Genomic DNA, 6495 nt, shown 5'->3' with positions numbered 1-6495 from the left:
ATGGGGGCATTTAGGGTTTGAGTTGTGGGAGATTTGGTCTTTCTGGGCTGTATTTACAGTGCCCCCGGCTGAGGGGAATGGGGTTTTCAGGGTGTCTGGGGATGTGAGCATTGGGGCGTTTAGTGTTTATCTGGGTGAGGAGACTTGGGGTCCTTCAATGCTGAGAGGACTTGGAGCATCTCAGGAGGAGATGCATCTAGGGTCTTGGGCTGGAATTCGAAGGCCTCGGGCTAAGGGTTTCGTATAGCAAGGTGCCCATTTTCCTGTCAGTGTCCCGGCTCTCCTGCTGCGCTGCCCACCCTGGCCGAGCGCCCTCTCTGAGCCCCTCGCGCTACCTGCCCTCAGGAGGAGTGAGGGCGCCCGGGGCTAGGTTCCCGCCTTATAGAGGCGTCAGGCAAAGCCACCAATCAGTGCTGCGATCACAGGGCCCTGCGGGCCAATGGGTGGTCAGAAGAAGCTGAAAGGGCGGGGCATAGCGTGGAGCCTGTCTGTCAGTCACGGTCAGGATCTTGGGCTCGCGTCTGGTGGGCGGGTCTTCGCATCCTGTGGAAGGACCCGCCCCACCGCGCGGTGATTGGCTGCTCTGGGGCCTGCGCGTGCCTGTCAAGAAGCCTTCGGCGGCGGGCGGTTTCTCCCGCTAGTTTCCCCCGCGGCGGTGAGGCGCCGGCGCCGCAGGAGCTGGGAGAGCGGAGCGCCCGCAGGTCCTGAGGGCGGACCGGGCCTTCCTGCCGCCAGACTGTGCTCAGGACGCGGACTTTCTCCTGGGCCCGTGGGCGCCCTTCCTTGTCACCCTCCTTTCAGGACGAACAGTACCCAGGTCGTGTGTGGTGAGGGCTGCGCTGCACCCGGGGGACTGTCAGCACATCCTCCCCAGACAAGTCGTGGACGGAACAGTGCGTGGGGCTCAAATAGTCAAAGAACAGGTGAAATAATATAGTAGGAGAGTCACTGGGAGAACTTTAAATCTCGAAGTGGCATCGTGAGTAATAGTTATGTTTAACTAAGGCAGGTCCAAAAAGGCTTCAGAAATAAAGCGTCAGACCGACGTGTTTCAGAGGGAAGAGGGAGGAGGGAAGAGAGTCACCAATGAACTTGCAGGTGTTTATGCCCGTGAGGGACGGGCGATAGTGTCCATGCCCGTGAGGGACGGACGATAGTGTTCACGCTCGTTAGGGAGCCATGATAGTGAGGGGAAGGCTGGAGAGGGGAAGGGAGCGGGCGCGAGGGGTAAATGGGAAAAAGGGACATTTCTAATACTTTCAACAATAAAGATAAAAAAACACACACAGATAAAACCAAAGCTTGAGGGACTCGTCACATTTCACCCCCAGGGGCATGTCACCCCAGTGGGGTATCTGCAGACACTGTGGACTGGCTCCCATCTGCGGAGGACGTAAATTCCCAGCCGAGAGTCAGAGGCGTCCCTGCTAGTCTCTGGACTGTCCGGGCAGTAGTCCTGTGGCCTGAGAACCACAGCAGGGCAGGGTCCCTTTCGCCCAGGGGGCCAGGGGATGTGGAGCTTTCCTGGTGCCCTGAGGGCAGACCTCCCAGCAGCCCCAGACGCCCAGTCGCAGTGAGGGTGGGCGTACTCCCTGCAGGTTAGCTGGGCAGCCAGCCAGAGACAGCACCTCCGGCCCCGGGGGTGAGCCCTGTGGGCCTCGTTAGGAAGGTTAGAAACTGCCAGGTGTCCCTCATTTTCCAAGTCAGAATATTTTGGGCTCTCATTTATCCAGCATCATGTCCTGTTCAGACCCTCACAAAGCAACTCCAACAGAAACGTGAATGTTAAAGAACAGCCATCTATTTTTTCCCCTGTTCTTAATTTTCTTGACCCTTACCTGTAGCCTAGGGTCTCTCAACCCTTAACCCTTAGCGCTACCTTGAGGATTTCAAGAAGCTCAAAGAAGTTCATCTGAGTTTAACTACAGACACAAAGGAAGGAAGAGAAAGTGAAGAAAAGAACATCCTTCCAGCCAAAGGGCAAAGATCTCTCTCCCCAGCCTGGCTGGGTGTGGCTCAGAGGTGGAGCGTCGACCTAGGATCCAGGAGATCACAGTTTGATTCCTGGTTCAGGGCACATGCCGGAGTTGCAGGCTCGATCCCCAGTCAGGGGTGTGCAGGAGGCAGCCGATCAATGACTGTCTGTCATCCTTGATGTTTCTATCTGTCCCTCTCCCTCTCCCTTCCTCTCTTTGAAATCAAGAAAGATACATATTAAAAAACAACAACCCAAAAAACTCTGTCTCCATTGGAACTAGTGACCTAACAGGGAAAATCTGTGGGGAAGGGCCTTGTGTGATTTCACAGTGTTCCTGGGCGTATGGACGTTGTCTTGCAGTCACCGAGGTCCCTACTGCAAACTTCCCTGGTCCATGCCAACTCATCCTGTTGCGGGAGTGGCGTGTGCCTAATGGCTCTTAAATACTCCACCCATGCCTGCACAGTGTGGCAGTCTGCAGAGAGAGAGGGGGGGGGGAGGGGGAGGGGGAGAGAGGGAGAGGGGGAGGGGGAGGGAGGGAGAGGGAGAGAGAGGGGGAGGGGAGGGAGAGGGAGGGGGAGGGAGAGGGAGAGAGAGGGGGAGGGGGAGGGGGAGGGAGGGAGGGAGAGGGAGGGAAGGAGAGAGAGGGAACTCCATAGCTATGAAAAGATGCAGGGAGGAAAGAGACCACAGTTAACCTTGTCCTTCAAGCCACAGTGTTGAGGACGACTGGCTTTATTGTTTTCCTGCAAAGAGTTCGGCATTCACCACCTCCAGATACAGGTTATTAGCTGCCAATTTAAAGAGCTAGCCCAGCCCTGCCAGCGTGGCTCTGTGGTTGAGCATCGACCTAGGATCCAGGAGATCGAGGTTAGATTCCCAGTCAGGGCACATGCCCCGGTTCCAGGCTTGATCCCCAGCAGGGGGTGTGCAGGAGGCAGCCGATCACTGACTCATCATTGACGTTTCTAGCTCTCTCTTCCTCTCCCTTCCTCTCTGTGAAATCAATAAAAATATATTAAAAATAAAGAGCTAGCCCAGCGATGTTCCCTACAATGTCACTAGGGCACAGGTAAGAAGAGGAGGCTCCATTTCCTGTCCTAGAAAGTGATTCCTGTCTAACGGTTCCTGTCCAGTTTTTAACTGAGGGACAAATGCAACAGTGTTCCTGGAGCATAGAGACCAGCGAAAGTGTAGGTTAAACAGACCAGTTGGGCAGGTGAGGCCTATTAAATCGTAACAACACATGGGTGATAGGATTATACGGCGAGAGTGTGGGTTCGAGGGTCACGGCTGCGAGCCGAATCCTTGGGGATCAACGTGGTGGGTCAGAGTGTGCTGCTTGTGGAGGAGGTGCTCAGAGGCTGCGAAGCCTGATGGTCACCCTCGCTCAGTTTACGTGCCTCGGTTTCTCTCACAGGCTGTCTAAAACAACCCTGAGGACCGAAATGCTGGGCGACCAAACCTTATATGCACTCCCCAGATGGGTCAAAGTCTAGTTACAATTGTATTCTAGAGTCCCTATGAGGCCCTTGCACATCGTGAAGGAGACCCTCAGTCACCTGAGAGTGTCTGCTTGCAGAGACTGGAGGGAAGACATGCCTCGTACCTTTGGTGCCAGTTCATCACTGCCAGGTGTTCATAGTTATTTAGTTTTACTCTTGCAGTTAGTCATTCTGTTTTTAGCTAGAATTACTGCCTCACCCTCCCGATCCTGGACAAGAAGGGAAAGTAAAGCAGCCCTTTCCCCGGACTGTTGGGAGCTGGTGACGTGTCCGGACATGGCCCATGTCACCTGAGGGTTTGAAGTCAAGGACTCAACCCTCCCCACAAGTTCCCATGAGGAGCCGAGATAAAGAAATTACCACGGTCTGGGCTCACGGGGGAGGCAGGGAGTTTACTCTGAAAGTGTTTATGTAGCCTTGAAGGCGATACTTTGTATCACCCTCACCTCATTACCAATTGTCACTTACTATACAATAAAGGCATTGAAGCCATTTGGGGCTGCTCCTCGTCAGAGAGCAGTCTTCCTGATCCCATAACTTTGTCTCTTTCATTCCCATTGCTCGAACTCAGGTTTGTTCGTTTCTCAGGCTGTTTCTTGACACTGGCCTGGTGGCCAGAGGACATACGGTTTGAGCAATCAGAGTCTTATGGTTCATAGCCTTTTCCTGAGGCAGTATTTTTCACTGACAAAGGTTAATTTTCACATTAACCTGTTGTCTTTTGCATCTGGGATGGCACACCTAACACATGTCTTTGCAAAACAAAGTAATTTCCAGGCCCTCAATGCAATAGGGCAGAGACCAGGAATTTTCTCATTGTTATTGATATCTTGTTAACTGTTGACTGTTAACTATCCTGTAACCACCTACGTAAAAGAAGTATGTGTCTATCATTGTACCTTTTATCCAATCACAGAGGTTTCCCTGCTTTGCTTTCTCCTGCCTCCCTAATGTATCACCAATGGATTTCATGCATGCCATTTAAAATAAACTCACAAAATATCTTCACAGGTTTGAATGATTTCTGACATTAACATTACTTGGTGCAGTCATTAGGCTTCCAAAGATGCTCCCCCAAGACCACCCCTTTGACTCCGACCCGGTGCTAGGATCCAGGAAAGGGCCATTGAGCCTGCTGGTTCCCTGCCCATGTGGTGAAGTTGTGTGAGTGTCTCCTGGATCCTGGACCTTCCTTTGCTTTTGGTAGCAGGTCTGACTTTATTTGAGCTGTCTTAATTAAAAAAAAAAAAAAAAATTACTTTTATTGTTGGAAGTATTATATATATCCCCCCCTTTTCTCCCCGTGGGTCCCGTCCACCCGGCATCCGCGCCCCCCAGTCCTTCACCACACAGTTGCCTTGCGTCTATAGGTTATGCATATAAGGTCTTTGATTAATCTCCCCCCACCCACTCCCCCACCCCCGCCTCCCCACTGAGATTCATCAGACTGTTCCCTGCTTCTGTTTCTCTGGATCTTTTTTCTTCTTCAGTCTATTTTGTTTATTAGATTCTTTTATACACGATTCAGAAACCGCAAGCGACCTTCAGCAGAGACGCTCAGCAGCTGGGAAGGGAGCGAGCCCCGCGGTCGCCGTGGAGACGGGCGAGCGGCCTGGATTGGCTGAGCCGCCACTGGCCCCGCCCCGTCCGTTGAGAGCCTCCCCCGGGGTTACAAAGAGGCCGAGATTTACCCGGGACTGAGGGAGAAGGAAGTCGCCGAGAACGGGAGTGGGGGCGGCCCCAGGCGCCCTGGGAGCCGCAGTTCGCCCTCAGGTAACTCGGGCGGTGAGCCCCGCCCGCCAGAGGTCGTGTGCGGGTCGCGGCGGCCGGGAGGGAGGGCGCCCCGGGCGCCTTGGGGACACCGTGGAGCTCTTCTTGAGCAAATACTAGCAACTGCTGCATGCTTTCCTGTGGCGATCTGCTGTTCAGCTGAAAACTGCGCGGCAAATCTCGTGACTCTTCACGTGGCCACAGGAGCTCTTGCCTGGGCTTAAAGCTATAAAGTGCGTTCACATTTGAAATTTTACTTCTCTTGAAGTTCATTGTGTAAAAATTGTATGCGCTGTATTAGGTATTTGTATGTGAATTCTGTATAGAAAGTGGTTTTTGTTCTTTGGATTTATCTTCTTTTAATTTTTGGAGATTACAATAAATATCTAAGACGATATTCCTGAATTTCTCAGCCTTCGTTTGATAATTTTTATATCTCCCTTCAATTTGCATTATTTTTTCATCCTAGATGCCTATTTCCATTTCTCTTACCTTCCTCTTCTAGGCACAATGCTGAAAAACTAGAGAGAGTGAATAAATTTTTATTTAGGGCTATGGGTTTTCAACATCTGAATTTGGACTTGGGCATAGGAGTTAACTAGTACCTGTAATTTTTTATCTTAGGCAACTTTTTCTTCTTCTTTTGACTGGAAGGACGTCAAGCATCCCTGAAGTCATGACTTTGTTAGATGCCATCATCTCCCTGAAGATTTTTCATTAGCACTTATGAAAATAATCATAATGTAAGAGCCACAAAAAAGGGGCACAAATCCATTTGTAAAAGTCTTTCTTGGCTCAATTTCTTGCGTCATCTTTGTGGCTATATAATTTTGTACATCTCTCCCCTTGTTTCCAATAACCCTTTTCAATGTAGGAAAGTTCTTTTTTCATTAAGTAATAGGGTAGGAGTTTTCTACTTTATGAAGGAGGCAATAGGAACGCACAGCCTCAGGATTTTGGAGTGTCTAAGTCAGAGGTGTAATGGAGGTTTGATTATAAAGTAAATAAGTAAATATACTGATTTTAATTGGTTTGTTAAATAAATACATAATAGACATCAGCACATATGAGGGAGTTAATGTGCAAAAAGAGACTTAAAATGGGAAGCAGTACCTTGAGAAATACAAACTATATCTAACCCTATATAAATAGAAAGCAACGAGAGAGGCGTACACCACTAATCTTATGTTGAGTATTACATTAACTTCAAATATAATATATCTGGTCCATCTTGACATTCCA

This window comes from Miniopterus schreibersii, assembly GCF_964146895.1.
Source record: "Miniopterus schreibersii genome assembly, chromosome: 7".
Taxonomy (NCBI): Eukaryota; Metazoa; Chordata; class Mammalia; order Chiroptera; family Miniopteridae; genus Miniopterus; species Miniopterus schreibersii.
This window is presented reverse-complemented; position numbering follows the sequence as displayed.